The sequence below is a fragment of the Typopeltis vanoorti genome, chromosome 2 (genome assembly GCF_054136105.1).
Source record: "Typopeltis vanoorti isolate ZY-2024b chromosome 2, IOZ_Tvanoo_1.0, whole genome shotgun sequence".
Classification (NCBI taxonomy): Eukaryota; Metazoa; Arthropoda; class Arachnida; order Uropygi; family Thelyphonidae; genus Typopeltis; species Typopeltis vanoorti.
In genome coordinates this window covers 11,820,096-11,841,962 of record NC_143550.1, presented here as the reverse complement: position 1 = coordinate 11,841,962, position 21,867 = coordinate 11,820,096, and the positions used below count along the sequence as shown (strand labels likewise).

The 21,867-nt window shown below is 34.5% G+C and overlaps 1 protein-coding gene across 3 annotated transcripts in view; it reads right to left on the bottom strand.

Moving 5' to 3' along the window:
• Window positions 1–21,867, bottom strand: part of LOC150108816 (uncharacterized) — a 285,940-nt gene that overhangs the window by 1,653 nt on the left and 262,420 nt on the right. The window lies entirely within an intron of this gene.

The window sequence follows — 21,867 nt, the reverse complement described above, 5'->3', positions numbered from 1 at the left end:
GTAGTTCTATAAGGACAAATACCTCCCCATGAGGACAATGCAAATGATTAATCAAGTAGGAAAATTACATACTGGCTCGTCCGTCGCCCAGCATAAAAAGGGGACGCGTCCCTTTTTAGGCATAGGGTCTAGGTCGGAAAATATGCTACAGTCTTCACTAATTACAATGAGACCACCTACAGTGCAGAACGATAGAAGGATATTAGTAGAAACATATCTCGACTGGATGATGATAGATTGGAAGAACTGATGAAGGAATTGGACCACATAAAACAGTACGTTGTGGGCCTTTTAGAGATAAGAAGGAAAGAATAAACTCTTAGGCGACAAAAAAATGGACATCTACTCTACCACTGTGAATGTGACAGAAATTCAACCGGTGGTGTAGGATTCCTAATAAATAGAACAATCAAGGACAGTGTCCTGTTTGATAATAAAATAAAAAAGAAAATATTGAGATGGAATATTTCTATGAAATCTTAGAATCCACATTAAATAATTCTAAAGAATTCTACATAATTATAATGGGTGACTTTAATGCCAAGATTGATGACCATCGGAAATTTTGGATTTGAACAGAGGAATGAAAGCGGAGAAGCGGAGAAAGACTTATTGAAATGTCAGAAGAAAGAAACATTTTTATTATGAACATCTTTTTCAAGAAGAAAATCAACCGAAAATAGACTTCGAAAATCCAAATGGGCAAGACTGGGAGGAAGTCTTGCCATCAAACAGCAGACAAACTTACAATGAAATAGACTTCATCCTCTCCAACAGAAGATATATAATAAATAATACCGAAGTGTATTATTTATTAACAAAATCTATCTTGAATTATGCAGTAGAAATAGGAGGTGTGAAAAGGCGCCAAAGAGAGGAAATCTAATAGAGGACACGTTAGATCTGATGAAGAAAATAAGAGATATGAAAAGAGATTTGAATGACACCAAATAAATAGAATATGCGGAAATTTGAAAAATACTATACGAAGAAGGATGAAACATGAAATTAGATCGAATAATACTAACAAAAAATAACAATAGAAAACAATAGTAATATGAAGGTCCTAAAGACGAACATTACAAAGGAAATAGCTGCTGTAAGACGACAAAATGGTGCACTTATAAAAAAACAGAGATGCAATAATCAAAAGAATTCAGGAAATTTATACTGAACTCTATGAAGACAAGGACCGAGACATCCACAAATCATCTATGGATAAATCGAGTGAGAAAGAACACAATGTCGCTGAGATTTTGCAAGGTGAAGTGGAAATGGCACTGCGGGAAATGAAGAATAGAAAGGTCTCAGATGAAGATGGAATTATGGTAAGCTTCTTAAAACTGGGAGGAAGTGTTGCCATCAAACAGCTGACTAAACTCTTTAATAAATGCCTAAAACAGAGAAAAATTCCAAAAAATTGGAACAATTCACTACAAATATTAATTTTAAAATAGGGCAATAAGGAAGAAATTAAAAACTACAGACCTATAAACTTACTCTCCACTACACATAAAGTCCTCGTAATATTTATAAATAATATAATAAAATCTAAACTAGAGGGAATGCAATCATGTGAACAAGCTGGATTTAGAAAGAATTACAATACACTGGATCATATTCACATTAAGATAGTTCATTAAAAAATCAATTGAATACAATAAACCCTTATGTCTGGCCTATATAGACTACGAAAAAAGCATTTGATTCAGTTAAAACATCTGCAACACTAAAAGCACTTGAAACCCAGGGAACTGAGAAACCACACATTGAAACACTAAAACATATTTACAACAATGCAACTTCTGTAATTAAATAATATTAAAACTGTGAAAAGTTTCCAATAAAAAAGGCATCTGGCAAGGCAATGCCATATTTTCTAAATTATTTACAGCTGCACTAGAGGAAGTCTTTAGAAGCCTTGATTGGGAAACAAAAGGAATAAACATAAATGGAGAAAAGCTGCATCATCTGAAATTTGTAGATAATATTTTCCAATAGCAAATAATCTTGAAGATCTGGAAGAAATGCTATATCAGCTAAATGAAGCCTCCAGAGTAATTTGATTAAAACAAATAGGGAAAAAAAGAATGATGAATAAATACATAAACCATAGAACTGTCAAAGTTGAAAACGATGAATTAGAACGTTACTTCATACGTATACTGTATTTGGGCCAATTGTTATCCTTTGGGAATTGCCATAGAAAAGAGACTGAACGAAGAATTCACCTTGGATGGATGGCTTATGGGAAAATGAGAGACATATTCAGAAGTAACATCCCTATGAGTCTAAAAATGAAAGCTTTCGACCAGTGCATACTTTCTGTCCTGACATACGGAGGAGAAACATGGACTTTAACAGAAGCCCTAAACCAGGGGTCTCAAACTCAAACGCAGCAAAGGGCCAGTCAATTAGATATATATCAGACGCGGACTGTATTCAATATTATTGTGTGAACCAAAACATAAACTAAAAAAAAAGAAAGGCTGTAATAAAGGCCCTGTTCTTGTCGGGGCCTTTACGACTTACGTAAACAGTTACACCACCATTTAATTTATAACCAATTTTATTTTTTAAATTTTAAAAATATAACAAGTTTAGAAAATATAAGTTCCATTACATTTGAACTTACGATATATTTTCTCAAAGATTTATCCTCTGTTGAAACTTCAGTTCAATTTTTAAATCTTTAAGTTTGTCATCACGCATCTTTTCTGTATATTTATGACAGACAGTTCTTATAGTTTGTTTCATAATGGCGTTTTAGGCTATATTCTTTCACCACAGCGACATTTTGTTTACATATGAAACATGGAATATTTTTTACTTCCACAAAGAAATACACTTTCTCCCATTTTTCTTCAAAAGTTCTGCCCTCTTTATCTATTTTTCTTTTTTTAACTTTAAATTCAGACATTGTTATGGGCAAAAAAAAAATCTAAGTTATTGGGATAAATTTTTATTCACACACTATCATATTACAGTGGTAACCTGTAACTTAATGACATTGTATAAGCTGGCATAAAATGGCTACGTGACAAGTAACTTCAATTTTTTTGTTGGTCCTATCTAACAGACTGAGGGATCAATTCAATCTCCGCAACTGAGCAATTAGAGATAGCGCTCCTACACTAATTAGTGTAGGCGCGCTTGTCTCTCTCTCTTCACCAGATGAAGAGAGGCAAACAAGTGCAGCCTCTCTTCATCATGCATTCAAAAGTAATGAATCCAATTTTATAATTAGATTCATTACTATTGATAACGCAGTTGTTTATTTTGATAACACACTTGTTAATGCCAACATTTTATGATAGAAACATGGTACAAAGAATTATAGTAACAAGTTTTATTTTTGTTTAAAGCTGTCATAAAACATTTAGAAGTTTGAATTTTTTTTTTCTGCTTTAATCCCCGCAGGATGTTACATTGATTTTTAGAAAAGAAATCATTAAGGTTGTCGGGCGGATACGAAGCTTTTGCGGGTCGCTAGTTCGCGACCCTGCCCTAAACAAAAAGCTGAGAACAACACAACATCACATGGAGAGAAGTATGCTAAAATAGCATTAAGAAATAGGAAGACAAATACCTGGATAAGATCTCAAACAGGTGTAATGGATATTGTAAAATACATTAAACAGGCTAAGTGGAGATGGGCTAGCCATATTGCCAGATGCTGTGACAGGAGCTGGACTAGAAAAACAGTAGAGTGAAGACCAATGGATGTAGCAAGACCAAGAGGAAGACCAAGAAGAAGGTGGAGTGATGAACTGGAACAAAGTGTACGAGTGAGATGGATGGGAGAGGCAGAAAACCGAGTGTTCTGGAAAACAAAGGGGAGACCTTCGGCCAGCAGTAGACAGAACCAAAAGATTGAAGAACAAGAAGAAGGAGAACAACAAGAATAACCATAAGGCAACATATTATTGTGTCAAATAGTGTGGGTTCTATGGTCGATTTTCTTGGGTTTCTGAGATGAAAACCAGAGTGTCGAGGGGTTTTCATCCTCGAAACTCGAAACGTTTTCAAAATCGGCTTGCCTCTGGCAGAGAGAAAATGACTCGTGAACCTGTCAAAGAAACGTTTTGAACAGGTTTCTCTATTATGCAACTAGAATAGAAACTAAGACTATCTTTGTGCGGCTGATAGCAGGCGATGCAAGTGCTATTTCAAGTGAGATACACGGATCCTTGTATACAGAAAATAATAAAAAAATATAATTTTAATTTCTACAATTACTTTTCATTCTAACTCACATAAACAAGAAATAAACACATGTTTAATTGAGCAAATCTCTTTTATTACTAATACAGTAGTACAAATATACAAATACAGATACTGCCCACTGAATTAGAAACGTTTATACTTATGGATGTAACCATCACATACACAGCATATATGCAGAATATTTCATAACGTATGTCAGCAACTGTTCAAGGCAACTATTTAAGAATACTGCCAGTCAATAATCATCAGTACTGTTTATCACAATGGGAAAGACATAGGATTTTTCGAATTTCGATAAAGGACATATTCTGGGTTTGACTGGAGCCACGATTTCAAAAATAGCAGAGTAGACTGGTTTTTCAGGGAAAATGTTCAGGGTGTTTAATCAGTGGAAAAATAACCCATTATTAGCCTAAGAGGCAAAACTGTGGTCTTAAAACAGTCTGTCAGGGAATTGAAGAGAATCAGATTTGCAGTCTCTGCAATTTCTACAATTACTGATTTCTGTGAAGAACCGGAAAGTCCATATACAGTGGTGTCAGGAACATTTTGTTCGGACACTGAATAAAAGTAAGTTATCCAACAGGACATGGTACACCTTGTTCTGTACCAATGGTAGGCAGACAGCTTGGTGATAACCCAATGCATCCAGCTTGCGTTATAAACAACTCAAAGTTCTGGAGGTGGTGCCATGGTGTATGGCATGTTTTTTGAGTATGGATTGGGTATTCTGATATTTCTTGAAAGTGAGGTATCATCTAATGTATCATCCGCCAATGTTGAGTTTTCATCTAGGAGGTGGATGTTATTTCATGGACGACAATGCTATTTGTCTATCGCTCAAAACTTGTTCAGTAATGGTTCAGTGAGCAAGACCGCAACTTCAGTGACGACCATCCAGCCCAGATTTAAACTCATTGGCAATGTAGGAGCAAAGTTCTCTTCCATCAAATCAAGCAAGTTAAAGGGTTATATGATGAACGCTTGGTATATTGGGATGTAGATGTCAAGAAGGAGGCACCATGGAGGATACTGTTTTCCGACGACATTGTTCTATGCGAGTCATCCCGAGAGAAGCTTGAAAATACCCTGAAAGAGTGGAGAAAGGCATTGGAGAAGAGCGGCATGAGAATTAACCAGGAGAAGACTGAATATATGTCAACAGGGAGTGCCGAGGATATGGTCATACGACTTCAGGGTGAAAGGCTAATTTCAGGGAAGAAATTCAAGTACCTTGGGTCGGTTGTCGAGAGGAAGGGTAACCTGGATGAGGAAATACAGCACCGAATAACATGCGGTTGGATGAATTGGAGGAAGATGAGCGTGGTCCTGTGCGACAAGAGAGTGAGTTGTAAGAGGAAAGGAAAGCTGTATAAGATGGTGGTGAGGCCGGCAATGTTCCATGGTGCGGAGACGTGGCCTATAACCAAAGCACAGGAGAGTAAGATAGATTGAGGTGGTGGAGATGCGGATGTTGAGATGGATGAGTTGTGTGACAAAGGACAGGATAAGGAATGACTACATTAGAGGGACGGTTAAGGTGGGACCAGTTGGCAAGAATATACAAGAAAGTAGTCTGAGGTGGTTTGGACATGTAGAGAGGAAGGGTGAGGAGTATGTTGGTAAACGAGTGGAGTATATGGAGTTGGAGGAAAAGAAGCAGGTCCTAGCTCAGGTGGAGGGATAAAGTGACAGAGAATCTTAGGGAGAAAATATGGAGTCCGAAAGACGGCCTGGACCGGAGAACTTGGAAGAGGAAGGTTAAAGATCGGTGCGCCGATCCCGTTTAACATGGGATAAGGCATTGTGAAAGAAGAAGAAGAAATGCAATCCAACACCTTGTGTAATCTATGGCAAATTCATATAAATCTTATAATTAGGGTTTCTTACTTGGCATTAAATAAAAGTTTCTAATTCAGCGACTACTATGTGTATGACAATAAGAGTAATAGCAGAGTAATAATAATAGAATAATATACACTAGTGGCCAAAATCGTAGAAACCTTTTGGAAAAAAGTGTATTTTTGAGGTTTGATGGCTCATAACACCACTTTTTTGTGTTAATACCATAAAATTATATATCAGTGGAAAGATACTTTAATTAAGAATGTAATGCAATAAAGATTGTTAAATTATCTGTATTCTATGAAAAGATATAGCCAAATAACCAGAAAAAAAAGAAGCACAACTTGCTTAGGTTGATATGAAGTAGCATTCCTTCATTTGAATGTACCCAATGAGCATGAGTGTTTAGAGAGTCAAACAGATGCCATCTTGTTTTGGCAAAAAGCAACTAAGATCACAGTAGGATTCAGCTATTGATGTCAGGTATTGGAGCTGAGAGGAGGGCATTTGTTAGTGTGTTATGTGATTGCTATCGAGTTGGTTTGTTTGTTTTTTTTTTGTGTTCTTTCATTTAGCGAGAAAACGTAATAAAATTAAAGAAATGGCCTAAAGAGTTGACTGGTCACCAAGATAACGATTTAAAATAGTACTATTAAGTGAACAAGGCTACAGTTATGAAGAAATTAGAAGAAAAATTGGTGGAAACTAACCAAAGGTGGCATTTCTACATTTTTCAAGTGGTATAAGGAGACTCAGTCACTACAAAACCAGACTGGTAAAGGCAGGAAAAGGTGCACAACAGCAAGTGATGATAGAAAGAGAGACTGTACTTACGTGACAGAAGAAAATCATCTGAATGTATACAAGATGAAATGGAATGGCGCAATACAATGTGAAATTGCGTGCAAGACTGTTCGACACAGACTGCAGGAATTTGGTCTAAGTGCTAGAATTCCACGAAAAACGCCATTTTTATCTCTCAATCAAAGGTTGAAAATATTACACTGGGCTAAAACCATGTTAACTGGACAGCGGAACAATGGGACAGTGTTATTTGGAGTGATCATACCAAATCTCCCTGTTTTGTTGTAATGGCATAAAATACGTAAGGAGGAGAATCGGAGACGATTTGCATCCTGATTCCATTACATTACATCCTGATTTCCAAACCTACCATGAAACACCCACTTAGTATTATGATCTGATCAAAAAGATATATTATGATCAAAAAGTGTGAGAAGAATTTGCGTGATTAATGGGAATATAAATGCCCAAAAATACATAAGTGAAATACTTGAACCCAAACTGAAGCCTTCCGCACGTGATCTTTTCCAAGATAATGAAGCATTCATATTTCAACAGAATTCAGCTCCATGTCATGTTGCTGCTGTGTGCAAAAAGTGGTTTCAGGATAATCACATTCCACTGCTGCTGGAATGGCTTGGGAGTAGCTCAGACCTTAACCCAATCGAAAATCTATGGAGCCGACTAAAGAAACATGTTAGTCAGAAACAACCCACCAATAAAACCCAATTAATAGAAGCAATAATTCAATGTTGGTTTCACATTATAACAGCTGCTGGTTCACTCCATGGGAAGGCGTTGTAAGGCGGTAATTAACGCTAAAGGTTACCCAACAAAGTATTAACTCACATTGTGAGAATTTTCGTATATCTCATTTTTGTCTATCTGTTTCACTTTTCTTCTTTATAACTGCTCTTCTAATAAGAAATTCATAAAACGTATTGCATTACATTATTGATTAAATTATCTTTCCATTGATACATAATTTTATGGTATTACTTCAAACAAAAAGTGGCATTATGAGCCATCAAACCTCAGAAATACACTTTTTCCAAACGATTTCCACAATTTTGGCCACTAGTGTACCTTCATACTTAATAATATACTCTGAAGAGCAAAATAATAATTGTCCTAGGTCAGCACATACCAACCGATAAATGATATTGATTTTTAATGTGAATCCCACCCTCTAGTACATTACTATAATGAGTGGGCTAAAGATTGGTTTCCCGATTTTATTTAAAAAATCCGCTAATGGATTTTGTGCACTTATCGAGAGTTCACAAGACGTTTTAACCTTAATTCTTGGAGACGAAGTGGGCAGATCAACTTTCGCTGGTAACCATGCAGAGATAACTCGTCCATGACTATTACTGATTTTAAGTGGAATCTGGTGAAGAACTGCCTTCTGGTCATCTGACCCAGTATATTATTGTCTGAAATCATGTGGGTTCTACTGTCGATTTTCTTTGGTTTACAGGATGAGAAACCCAAGTTTCCTGAAGTACAAAACACTATTGTCCTTGCCAAAACCAGGAATCTCGATCTCTAGAAAAACGTTTCTTTAGTCTTTGCACTAAAGTCTTTCTTAACGTGGCCCAGCACTAAGGAAGAAAATGACACTTTCATTTAACTAAACACGCCTTCCATTTTCATTAATTAATCTTTTTATTCTTCTTTGGAAACTCTGCTCTAGACACGAGGCATGGAACATTTCCCAGCCACCAGACCCTCAATAAGATGGATAGTGGTCTTAAGCAAAGAAATGCATCTCTACCTAAAGACAAGCACAAATATCCATGCCTATAGCCAGGTTCAAACTCTCAGCCTGTTGGATGTAGAATAGATATGTGGATCACACTGGAAATACTCTCATGAAGAAATAAATTAAAAAGAATGGGAAAATCAATTTAAGAAATTTCAACAACTTTAAATGCTTCTTTCCTAAAATTTATAAAATTTAATGAAATCATTCTATTTCAGACTTGGGTGATGCAGGTATTCCTCAGGTTCCTTCTAAAGCATCTGAATTTGAAATTGGTTCTATATAAGACTTCGCTCATCTCTATATGTCGTCTCTCAATATCAATATAAGACTTCTCACATCTCTCAGACAAGTGTATGATCAGGGGATAGTGTAACACTACCACTAATACACAATCCACTCTTTTTACTGACTTAGTAGGCTAAAGAAAATAAACTCGCAGATAAGATTTGCGATTGTATTTCAAGAACATTGTATATTCAAGAAAATATTGTATTTCACGAATTTAGTAGATAGTTTGATATGCAACAGGAGGCACTTAACTTCAGATAAAAACATTCAAAATATATTCATATATTTATAAAAATCAGTTTGTATGAATTTTTTTTCGAAATCTTGGAAATGCACTCTGGAATATTTTTATATTTCACTATGGACATGATTTTCTCTTTAGAATGTTTTGGTATTGAACGACAACAGTAATCTAATGTATATATATATATATATATATATATATATATATATATATATATATTTATGAAAAAAATTGAATGACTAGAACCGAGATTTAATTAAAAAGGTTTTAATATAAACACACTACTAGTTTCGGCCTGTAACAGCCTTCTTCAGGTGACATTATAAAAGAAAAAACACTAAACATTGAGGGTTAAAAGACTATGAACATCATAGACAGTCTTTATACATAATTAGCATTAAAACGTTGTAGTTGTATTTGAAGCTGTTCTTTCATTTGTTGCATTGTTGGGAGAGTGCGTGCTTGCTGCATCACGTGAACGCCAGTACATGATTACAGCTGAATGACTATCCGGGAGGTTGTAGCTTAAGTTGTTATTTAGATGAACAGGATTGAAGATAATTTCTCTCGCTGTAATCATGTACTAGCGTTCACGTAGTGCAGCAAGCACGCACTCTCCCAACAAATGAAAGAACATCTTCAAATACAACTACAACGTTTTAATGCTAATTATGTATAAAGACTGTCTATGATGTTCATAGTCTTTTAATCCTCAATGTTTAGTGTTTTTTCTTTTATAATGTCACCTGAAGAAGGCTGTTACAGGCCGAAACTAGTAGTGTGTTTATATTAAAACCTTTTTAATTAAATCTCGGTTCTAGTCATTCAATTTTTTTCATAAAACTATGTATGTTAACCGAGTCAATGATCATTCTGTCATATATATATATATATATATATATATATATATATATCAGAGGCTGAAATCTCTCAAGATCCCAGTCATATTGATGTTGTAGGAAGTTTTTTCAATTGATTAAAACGTAAATGACAGGCAATACTTGACAGTAAATTTTGTTTCTTGTAAGTCCCAAGTCGAAAGTTAAGAGTATCATTCTTTGATTCTTTGAAGCAGTAGTGTCATGAGCATGTCCTGGAGATGTCTTTATTTCTAGAAGATATTCGCGATATACCGGATCATTATTGATGGTATTTGTTTTCAATTTTGACTGTGTAGCTGAGTGTGTCTGTTTAATAGTGAACATTATTATGTGATATCATTTCGTCGTCGTCTGAACAAATTCAGGTTTTTTTTTTTCATTTCCTGTTCTTGCTCTGTAGATGAGGTTGATCTTTCCACCTTAACTGTAAAGACTGATTTTGGAAATCAGTCTTTACAGGAAATAGCGACTTTACAGGAAATAGCGACAAACAGCATCAAATACACAACAAACATAATATACAGACCCCAGATAATAATGCACTGCATTTTGCATGAATTAGAATCATGGTCCCACAAGCCAGCTACTCTAATCAACATATACATTAACGATGTTCATAACCTGGCCACTCGAAGTAAAATATTTCAGTACGCAGATGACACCACGTTACTAGCAGTTCACAAATACATTAACATGGCTCTCGCCAAAGCGCAACAAGACAGAAATGAAATCACAACCTACCTCTACCAAAACCCAACTGTAATCTACGGCACCACTGCACAAATGTTAATAATACGTAATCAGAGAATCACGCGACCCGCACCACTACACTGTCACATATACAACTGCATTATCAACAAAACAAGCTGCCAATGTCCAGAAACCAAACCCGTATCACATGCAAAATACCGTGGCCTTTACATTGATTGTCACCTTAAATGGACAAAACATATAGATTACCTAAATGCAAAACTCCGCATCATGGCAGCAAAACTCTTCCAAGTAAAAGACATGATTCTGTCTAACATAACAAAATACCTATATATCACAATATTTGTGAATCTCTACTCAGGCACGGGATAACGGTCTACGCAAACACATCAAACAGCCACCTTCAAAAATTAGAATTATTACATAGCAAAATCGTGTCAACAGTGATTTGTAGATCGTATTCACAACAGCCAATATCCGAACCGTTTATGGCGACACGCACAATCTTGAGCATTAAAAATATGAAATACTACATAATGTTACTAAGAATTTACTTCAATATCACCTTCCGTAAGAAGAGAGACACCTATCGTATAACACGACCCACAACAGCTCTTTGCATCCCTAGACCCTTGAACAACTCATGCGGTTCTTTCGTGAGATCGCATCTGATTACCACGCTACTGAACAACCGACCAGGAAATTTGAAACAAAATAGTCAACTACTGAATATTAAAATACGATCTCTGGAACCTATAACAACACAGTTAACGTGGCATTAACACTTATATCCATATCACAAATCACCAGCATCCAACGCCATATTCCATCCATGAACAGTACCAAACAACATAAATAGAGAAGGCTCTTCATAAAAGCTAACCCTAGCTTCGAAGTAGGGGGATTATCATTCAAGTAATATTCATAATTATAGACTGCAAATTAGTGTAATGTATATGCAAATACCGTGTATGATAACAAATTATGATACTGATATGAAAAAATGCTTATTTATATTAAAAGAAAAAAAAATTGAAAAGAAATAAGTTATTTTAAATTGCGTACAGAATTTTGTACAGAGGGGAAAATGTAATATGTCTTAATGGCGCATATGTAAATAATCTGTATGATGAAAATAGAAAAAAATTTACTATTAAAAAAACTATTATATAGAGAAATAATATCTATTGTTATTGTATATATAAAGCATAAAAATTGCACACAAAAAGTTATTATTAATATTATTATTATTATTATTATTATTATTATTATTATTATTATTATTATTATTATTATTATCATTATTATTATTATTATTATTTTGAGCCTGTGTAGCTCAGTTTATCTGGCATATGTACACCACAGCGCTTGACCAAACGAAGGAAGACTTGCTTTCGAATCTAGTCGGTGACTACAGGAAATTTTTCTATGCCTTTTTCCGACCGATTCCAGAGTCTGTCTCTGACAATGGGTAAGCGGCTTTTTTCTCTAGAAAACTAGGGAGTTTCCTCTCGGAAACTAGGGTTTTTCTTCCCATAAACTCAAGAAATTCGACTGTAGATCCCACATTATTTCAGTCATTAAATATATTGTGGTAGAGTCGGAGACCACGATATGGTGGCACTTGTTGAGCAGCTCTCTTTACTGTGTTCCACATAATTAGTGATAGACGTGGGCCAGCTAGCTCTGATTAGCTACCAGTGGATTGAACTGCCCACTCAGTCTCCAAAATTTACATAGGAGTAAAACGGCCTGGCCTACTCCACATACGGGAATAAAAAGGCGTTAGCTGATTTATTATTATTATTATTATTATTATTATTATTATTATTATTATTATTATTATTATTATTATTATTATTAAGCAATTCATACTGTTCTTTTTTTAGATCACATGAGATACCCACGCAACTCAACAACCTACCAAGAAATTTAAAACACCTAGATAACTACAGATCATTAAAACACGAACTCTGGAAAATATACCAACAAACTTAATATACCATTAATATTAATATATACACCACAAATCATCAGCATCCAATGCCAACATCCCATACATAAACAGTAGCAACCACATCAATAGTGAAGCCTAAATCCCACTCTCTTCACAAATGCTAACCCAAGCATCGAAGTAGGGGGGATTAACTCGCCTCACTCAACCACACGTAATACTTATAACCAAAGAAGCAGATTATGTAATAAAAAAGTTAGTAAAGTATACAACAATAAAGAAGATACTGAGGATACTGATTATTACGTGATAATATCACTAACATAATACTCTTATATAACATGAAAAAATAATACAATAAATTATTCTTAAAATCAAAAAATTATATAAAGAAAAAACAATATTATACAAAAAATTCTAAATAAGCTTCAATATAGAGTCAAAAAATACCATTAAAAATTTTAGTTGAAATCAATGTAGAAAATACAGCACTTAGAGCTGAATTCTGTAAAATTATAAGTTGCAATGTCACTCAAGATGTCTATTGTATGTGTCGATATTTTAGCAATCAATAAATTACTATTAATATTAAAACAAAACGACTACAGAATTATTTAAAGAAGTTTAACATGATCTCACAAAACCAATACGGCTTTCAGAAAAAAAAAAGCACCATCACTTTATTAGAAGACATCGCCGATACAATAAACAAAGCTCTCGACAAAAACAAGTACGCAGTACTTATACTGCTTGACTTAACCAAAGCATTTGATACACTAGAACATGACATACTACTCACCAAACTATACTCAATAGGTATAAGAGGAACACTGCATACATGGTTCAGGAACTACCTCTCAAACAGAACACAAGTAACAAAAATATGTACATATCACGGCCGAGGTATACATATACAACACAATGTATATGTATACATATACAACACAATGTTCCTCAAGGTGCCATATTATCACCCGCTCTATTCAACATATACTTTAGCGATGTTCATAACATGGCCATAAGAAGTCAAATATTTCAGTACGCAGATGACACCGCACTACTAGGCAATCCACACAGATATCAACATGGCTCTCTCCAAAGCACAACAAGACCTAAATAAAATCACAACATCCTTCTACCAAAATGCAATTGTAATCAACGGCACCAAAACACAGATGTTGATAATACACAACCCAAGAGTCATTCACCCCGCACCACTATCGATACACCGTCACAATACCGCTGGATTAACAACAAAAAACCTGACAATATCCTGAAATCAAACCTGTAACACATGCAAAATACCTTGGTCTCTACACAGATATTCTACACAAAACATATAGAATATCTACATAACAAATTCCAGATCATCGCAGCAAAACTCTTCCAAGTAAAAGACATTATTTCATGCAACATAAAAAAAAATCTCCTACATTACGGTACCTGCGAATCCCTACTGAGATACGGTATAACAGTCTATGAAAACACATCAAACAGCCACCTAACAAAATTAGAAATTCTACAGTGGAAAATTGTGTCAACAGTGATTTGGACACCTTATACGCAACAACCCCAGCACATGGCGATACACAGAATCCTCAGCATTAAAAACCTGAAACACTACATAACATTACAAGGAATTACTTCAACATCACCTATCGAAACAATGGAGACAAATATCATATAACACGTCCTACAACAACTCTTTACGTCTCTACTCCCTTCAACAACTGATACGGTTCTCTGGTGAGATCACATCGGATACCCACCATTAACACCAATATAAACATCACAAATCACCAGCATCCAATGCCTACATCCTATACATAAACAGTAACAGCAACATAAAGAGTGAAAGCTAATCCCATTCTCTTCATAAAAGCTAACCCTAGCTTCGAAGTAGGTGGGATTAAATCGCCTCGCTCTTCTGCACGTAATTCTCATAATCAAAGACTGCAGATTATGTAACAAAACAGTCAGTAAGGTGTATAACAATAAAGAAGGTACTGATATTAAAAAAAAACAAAATTAAAAGAAACACACATATTACCCACAGTGAAAATTATTTAATTGTAAATATTTCATCCTAAGTATCTCAGGACAATTTCCCATACTTTAGGAATAGTAAAAACGTCGTTGCGGTTTAAGTTTGGTCTGTGTAGTAGGGCTTCAGAACTTTCTTTGTATAAACGTTCATGTTTAAATAAAGATGTATGTAAAAGTTTTGACTTTTCCCAATGGACCCTATGGTTTGGATTTTCATTCCGTGTTGAGAGAGGCCAGATTTCTGCGGTTTAAAAAGACGAATGTGGTCTTGATGTTCCGAGATGCGTTTCTGAACAGACCTACCTGTCTGTCCAAAGTAAGATAATTTGCATGAGCATGGAATCTCATAAACGCCAGGTAACATCAAGGGTGAGACTTTGCCCTTAGGATAAGGTAACAAGTTGTAAATTTGGTTGATAGGTTTGTAAGAAGTGGCAAAATTGTATTTCTTCATAATTTTAGAAAGACGTTCTGAGATGCCTTTAACGTAAGGTATGGGAATCCTATGGGCTTCTTCCTCTCTGATTTGATGTGTGGAGAAGTGACTACTGAATTTTTTGAGTTGTTTTAGGATTATATCCATTTAGGAAGGCTGTATTTTTGATTACTTCTAATTCCTGGTTTAAAGATTCTTCAGAGGAGCAGAATTTGTGTGCTCTGAAACTAGTGATTTAATAATGCCAGATTTCTGAGATGGAGGATGAGCGGAAGAATTGTGAACTTAGCGACCTGAGAATGTAGGCTTGCGAAAGACAGATGTGGCGATGGAACCGTCTTCTTTTCTTTGGATGTGTAAATCCAAAAAGGAGATACCCTGTGGAGATTCTTTTTCTAACGTAAAGTTGATGCGATGATGAAGAAGGTTAATTTTATCTAGAAACAGTTGTAATTCATGTTGGGGATGATTCCAGACTGTAAATACGTCGTCGACATATCTTAGCCAAATTTTTGGTTTCGGTTCAAAAGTGAATATTTTTTCCTCAAGGTGTTCTAGAAACAAGTTTGCTAGGTTTGGTGATAAAGGAGATCCCATTGCTGTTCCTTCTTCTTGCTTGTAAATTTGACCTTTCCTGGTGAAGTAACCTGATGCAATAACAAACTTGAACAATTCAACTATATCAGACAGAAATTTTTGAGTTAGTAATTCTATTATTTCTTTATGGGGAATGTTTGTGAAGAGGGAGACAATGTCGAAGTTGATTAACAAGTCAGTTTTTGATAGTTGAATGTCTTTAATTTTTGTGTGAAACTCAGTAGAATTTTTGATTGAAGAGACTGAGTGGCCTATGTGAGGGCGGAGAAGGTTAGATAAGAATCTTGATAACGTGTACGTTTGACAGCTGATACAGTCTACGACGGGTCTAAGAGGAACATAGAAAGAAAGTTATACAAAGAAAGTTCTGAAGCCCTACTACACAGACCAAACTTAAACCGCAACGACGTTCCTACTATTCCTAAAGTATGGGAAATTGTCATACAAAATTGTGTTAAATAATTAATTTTTTATTTATTTTTTTTTGTACTACTTTAGCACGTTATGCACGTTTCATGCGATTCTTTTGTAATCAGGCGCCCTAACTGTATGTTATTCCTATTATTGTTTAAATACTGTACTGATGATGTCCTACGATACTTAGGATGAAATATTTACAATTAAATAATTTTCACTGTGGTTAATACGTGTGTTTCTTTTAATTATGAACGCACCACAGGTTTCGTTATTTAGAAAAATAAATAAATAAAAATTTAAAAAAATGTGTATATGTAAATAGGCTGTATAATAATAACCTATGATATTGACATTGGAAACAAAAATTATGTACATTTATATTTAAAAAAAATTACTACACTCTACATTTTGTACTGAACAAAAAATGTAATAGTATACTTTATTGTATATATGTAAATACTCTGTATGATGATAAATAAAATTTTATAACAGTTAAAAAAAAAGACACCAGCAGTGTATCAGGGACTCATTGAGGGAGGCCACGTACTACTCACACCAGCCATTATATTTATACTTGAATTCATTCAAATTGCTTGCACTCAGAATATCCAAATGCAATCCATTACAATCACCCAGACTATGAGGGAACACACATACACACACACACACACACACACACACACACTTAATTATTCAAATAATGTTGTTAGAATTTTATAATTTTTATTTTAAATGTACCAAAAAAAGACGTGGTTATTGCACAAATCATAATTAAATTTTATTTTTCTTCTCCCGTAGTCCAAAATGAACAGATGGGTCATTCATGGCTGGTAGGTGACACTGTTTGCTAGCCTCCCCCAGTCGTCATGGTCTGCTGTTCTTGATGTCAGTCGAGAAAGGGAGGAATTTTTCCATTTTTTGATATTATTAGTCCATTTTAATCGAGGTCGGCCCCTCACTCTAGATCCCGGAATCATTCCTTTTAGTGCTTGTTTTGGAATGCCATTAGCCCTCTCCAATATCCGAACCATCTGTCTGTCTTCTTCTTCTGTCTTCTAGTGCTTGTTTTGGAATGCCATTAGCCCTCTCCAATATCCGAACCATCTGTCTGTCTTCTTCTTCTGTGTCATCTGTCTTCTTCTGATGACTCTCAGAATATTAAATTAATACTAATAATAAAATTACTAAAAGTACTGTAATAATATTATTAGTACAATTCCATTGCTATATATAATGTAATACTCGTAATATTAACTGCTTGTCGAAATAGACATCTTTCTATGAGAGGCAAAGTTAGGATTTGCAATATGTACTTAACCTCTCGAATGGTACAAAATATACAACATTCCATACCAGGGACAATGGACAGATAAAATTCATAGGCTCTTTGCGACATACATATGGGGATTCACAGTATTAAGCAATGCGCCGCACAACGCTCTTCCACGTAATAGAAGCTGGAGGTCTCGGTTTAGTTAATATACGCCTAAATACATTATAATGAGAGCCATAACTGCAGTAAAAGCACATAAATATACAGTTGCTTTGCTACAAAAGTGTGTGCAGATTCCTGTTCCAGTCGATGCATTTGCAGTGGACTCCGTATACGCCGCAATCTCTGTATGGTATCACTGATTGTTGACCCGATAGGGAAAATTTGTCAACCATTTGCCGAACAGCTCGATGTCTCTTTTATACTCCGTCAGTTCCCGTTTGGCAGCCATTTCACTCGGATACAGTTGCCCTGACATTCCTCCAATTTATATCAGCTACAAACACTTGCACGATGCATTGGCCATAGGAGTGTCCTTTGACTTCTTTCCAGGCAATGTGTGCATTGAAATCAACTAAAGTTGCAATAACTCTTTCTGTGCATTTTGTTGTTTAATGTTTCAAATTCATTAACAGTACATATATTCCTCATCAGTTTCTAGGTCTTCAAATCTCTTAGTTGTTAAACATTCGTTATTTCGTAGTCTGCTTATATTTGCAATTATACTCATTTCTATAATGAATATCTAAATAATTTATATAAATCCTTCGCATGTAACTACATGGCTCATAAGTGATTTAATTATAAGAACTAAAAAATTTAATCCTTTAAAAGTATCTTCTTATATGAAATTATCAAAAACAATATAAGAAAAGGAAGCAATAATTAATCTAAAAAACCTAATCAACATTTTAATGGGTTATTCTCTCAGGTGTATATCCAGTAAGTAACACTGCATAAATTTTATCACAATATAAAAAAATATGAATTAAATTTTAAAGAAATCGAATTTTCTGAATATTCAAAAGATCCACCAAAGTTTTAAAAACTTAAAATTATTTCGTTTAATCTTTATTCATATGATGATAATTATATCCATTGCTAATAACAGAAATAAATTATAAAACATGTCAATTTATTCTACATAAAAGATAAAGAAAATTCACACTATTCCTGGAAAAAAAGATATTTCAAGATCATTAGGTTCATAATTTTTAAAGCATGAATATATATGAGAGATGTACGTCACCGCATTATGATATAGAAGAAAAATTAAAAGTTCATGAAGTTTATTGTAAAAATAATAATCCTACAAATATTATATTATCTAAAGTAAATAAAAAAATATATATTATTTAATTTTTTTAATAAAAAAAATAATTAATAAAATTAAATTACTTTCAAAAATTTCAGTCATTGTCAAAAGTTCCTTTTGTAATTTATGAAGTTTTGAATGTATTCTTAAAACAAAGTAATTACAGTACATGTTAACCTAATCCAAGTGAATGATATGTGATATATTATGAAAAAAAAGAACTCATGAACTTTTGTTACCAGGCAAAATATTGTAAAACGAAGCATATAAAGAACCCCTCATTGATAGAGGCTGAATGTGCATATAAAATATCTAGAGAAAAAATAACAGAAGAAATAAAAAATATACTTACAAAATCTAATATTACAAACATTATGCTTACTTTAACAAAAGAAGAACGACAACAGTTTCTTAATGTGACTGTTTTTCATAAATGCGAGAAAAAAATTTAAGAAGAAGAAAAAGAAGTAAGAGATGATGGGCATTTTATAGGAAAATATACATAGAGGAGCAGCGCATAATATATATAACTTAAGATATCAAAATCCAGATTTTCTTCCAGTAATACGAAGATAGTCTGAAGAGTTCTCGGCCTCGACCATTGATCGCAACACTATCAGCAAAATATTTTTTTCTAAGTCGTTTTTCATACATCTTTCATAAGCATTCATGTGAAATATCAAGTATTTTGTTTTATACAGCTGCCTGAAACAAAAGTGTGTCTGTATCCATTGAAATGGATAAAATTTAGTATCGTGCGGTTAAAACTTCTTTGTAAAAGAAGATTTTAACGACAAAAGAAATTCATTTGAAGTTCATAAAAGTTTGCGAGCACGCTTCTCCGTTTTCGACAATTAAAAAATGGGCTCTCGAGTTTAAACGTGGCCGTACGAGCCTTGAAGATGATCCACGTGAAGGACGTCCAAAATGTGAAAAAACAACACCAGAAATCATTGATCAATATTTCATCCACTGACATATGCACGATATGTCACTGGATGATCGGCGAGTAAAATTGCTGAGAATATAGGCATTTCAAAAGAACGTGTAGGATATAATTGTCGTTAATAATTGCAAATGAAAAAGGTTTGCACAATGTAAGTGCCGCGCTTGCTCACACCATATCAAAAACTCACTCACATGAAATTCTCTGAACAGTGCTCGGAGCGTTTTAACAAGAATAAAACTGATTTTTTGCGTCGTTGTTTTATTATGGATGAGACTTGGATTCATATTTACACACCAGAATCCAAACGGCAGTCAAGACAGTGGACAGAAGCCAGTGAACAGCGCAAAAAGAAGACAAATTCGATCCCATCAGCATAAAAGGTCATGGAATCGGTGTTTCTGGATGCCAAAGGCATTTTGTTATTAATTATCTTGAAAAGGGCAAAATAATAACCGGGGAATATTATTCCGATCTTTTTATCAGACTAGATGAAAAAATTCGTGAGAAAAGACCCCGTTTGCAGAAGAAAAAAATCATCTTTCATCAATAATCCGAGATTTCAATTAAATCTCCGATTATGATTACTCTTTTCGCACTCGTCTTGTCTATTTGGTGATGCATTTATTCACCACTACCAACCAATCCACCTGGTCTGTAAAACAGCCCATCCGCTATGTAATTGATCTTGTTAGATTCCACCTCACACCAGATGGCTTCAAAACGCACTGCCACATGAAATACAGTTATGAGTAGTATTACAATCATAGGATCACTCTAACTGGATTCAAGTCATTCGATAACATTAGCAGCACGCCCCACGTCTCCTATCCTAAAAATAGTGTACCCTTCACACCCCATACCAGTTAATATGTCTGATTCCGATATCCAGGTCTCACTAATCCTTACAATTTGAAGACCCAACATTTGATTAAGACAGCAAACTCTACTACTTTGTTGTACCTACTGTAATTACGATTTCATTTACTTTTCTTTTGTTTTTGAATTGCTTCCTTTATATTCATAATTTTCGCTCCAGCAAAACTCGCAGTTACAATACGCTCATCAGTAGCATATTTTATTATAAATTCACCATAGCAAATAACTTCTTTCCTTTTACTAAAATTTCTGTTACTTCCTGATTTTGTTGCTTACTTTTCATTTTCTCGCTATATTCATTTAAATGCCTCTCGATTTATTTTTAATAATCGCGTCATTTCTCTGATGATCTGCTTTAATTTTGCTATTCTGGAGGTTAATTCATTTCATTAATCTGCCCCACAGCTGCAATAATCTCGTTAACAGGGCTAGGCCATTTTATTCTCTCCTGCATGATCTTTTTAGCATTATTTTTCTTCAGAGTTTATGACGCCATTTTAAACTTATATTTGTTATTTATGATACAAAATTCTAAAAACACTAAAATCTACACTAATATAATATAAAACACTACTTTTCTAAGGAAAAACACAATAGAACAGATAAAAATCACAAATTTTACACGAGCGCTAAATTCATTGACCAACCACAATGTATCCTCTAACTAATGTCCAATTATCTCTCAGTAAGCGTATAAATCTCATTTCGTCCTTGTAATATATGTCTCCTTAGTTGAAATTATGATAATTATGAAATCATGATAATTATTTGAGCTGAACTGGTACTAATTTCCTGACGCATATCTTCCATATCATCCCTGGCCCTTCTTAGTTTATAGCAGCAACTAACTGTGTATTTTATGCTATTGTCGAATCTCGCAACTGCCTGGTTCAAATGCACTATCAGTAGGGTTAACATGCATTCCCTATCCTACTCTTTTTGGCTGCATTTCACCTGCTTATCAGAGCACTGCTCCCTCTATCCTATATTTATATTTTCAATCCTCCTTGAAAATATTAAACCCTTCATAATTCTACCCACTAATAACTACATAATTCCTGTCAGCTAAGTATCACTCATTCCTATAACTTTTCTTGAGATTGTACTAAATGCCAAAAACATATCCTTCTCATTCCTGAGACTTCTATTATTAGTATGTATTAACCGGAGCATCCCCCTTTCCTCAACTACGTTTGCATGCTACTTTGATTGCCCTTATTTGTTGCTGTTGTTTGA